The sequence below is a fragment of the Cyprinodon variegatus genome, unplaced genomic scaffold (genome assembly GCF_000732505.1).
Source record: "Cyprinodon variegatus isolate N-32 unplaced genomic scaffold, C_variegatus-1.0 Scaffold76, whole genome shotgun sequence".
NCBI classification, from domain to species: domain Eukaryota; kingdom Metazoa; phylum Chordata; class Actinopteri; order Cyprinodontiformes; family Cyprinodontidae; genus Cyprinodon; species Cyprinodon variegatus.
This window is the reverse complement of record NW_015150529.1, coordinates 684,254-685,714: the sequence shown is the minus strand read 5'-3', so window position 1 is coordinate 685,714 and position 1,461 is coordinate 684,254.

Sequence of the window (1,461 nt, the reverse complement as noted above, 5' to 3'; positions counted from 1 at the left end):
TTTACACCCCTAATATTCAGACAGCCAGACCAGAACGATTTTCAACAGGATATATTTTCAAATTAAAAGATTACAGGGAGCGGCTGGGCGTCAGCTGGGTGGATACCGACTTGGAGCAAAAGTCGCTGACCTGATTCAAAGTTCAGTCCATCGTTTGTGGCCGTGGCTGCTTTCAGAACCAGGAGTGAAGATGAGGTGACGCCAGCTGATGCTGAAGGAGCAACAGTGTCCGTGAGGGGAATCCAAGCAAAGGTAAGTGAGACAGTCCAGGATCAGTAACCAGCTTAATCCAGGAAAAACAGTAAAAAAAAAAAAAAAAAAAAACGGACTGAGCAGACAAGCGCAAAGCAAAACCTTGAATGTCCAAAGCAGAAAACAGGTCAGGATCAGAAGGCCTGGATTTAAAGTCACACAAAATTAAATTGGAAAAACAGACCACAGGCTGGTCGAATTTTGATGTAATTTCCTTTAAACTGGTCAAAATAAGGCTCTGTATTGTGTATGGCCTCTACCTGCTTTTAGGACCTTTTTTAATGCCTGTGGATGCTCCTGATGAGGTGGCAGATGGTTGCCTGAGGGATCTCCTCCCAGACGTGGACTAAAGCATTTGCAACTCCTGGTCAACCTGCACAGTAAATGTTGCAGTGCTAAAGTAACAGTCAAGAATACATTTGGTTCCACTCTGAATTAGTGTTGGACCACATTTACTCTCAAAGTGTTACTTTAACACTCAAAGTGTTACTTTAACAGAGCAACATTTACCGTGTGTGATGCATGGTGGATGGATCGAGACATGATGTACCAGATGTGCTCAATCTGATTCAGGTCTGGGGAACAACCAGTCCGCAGCTTAAATTCCTTCATCTCGTAGGAACTGCTGAAACACTCCAGCCACATGATTTCTACCATTTTCATGCATTAGGAGGAACCCAGGGTGACTGCACTGGCGTATGGTTTCCAAAGGGGTCTCAAAATCTCCTATCAGTACCAAATAGCAGTTGTGCTACCTCTGGTGAGCACATGGAGGGCTGTGCGGCTCTCCAAAGGAATGCCACTCGACACCACTACTGACCCACTGCCAAACCGGTCATACTGAAGGATGTTGCAGGCTGCAGATTTCCCTCCCTGGTGTCTCCGAACTCTTTCACATCCGCATGTGTTCAATGTTAACCTGCTTTCATCTGTGAAGAGCACCGGGTGCCAACTGCAAATTTGCCAATCCTAGTGTTTCCTGGCAAATGTCAAGCATCCTGCATGTTATATAGCTGTGAGCACAACGTCCATCTGTGGAAAGAAGGCCCTCATACTGTCCTCATGGAGTCAGTTTCTAACCGTTTGTGCAGACACATTTACATTTGTCGCCTGTTGGAGGTCATTTGGCAGGGCTTTGGCAGTGCTTGTGTTCCTGCTTACACAAAGGTGAACGCAGTGGTCCTGCTGCTGGGTTGTTGGTTTCCTGTG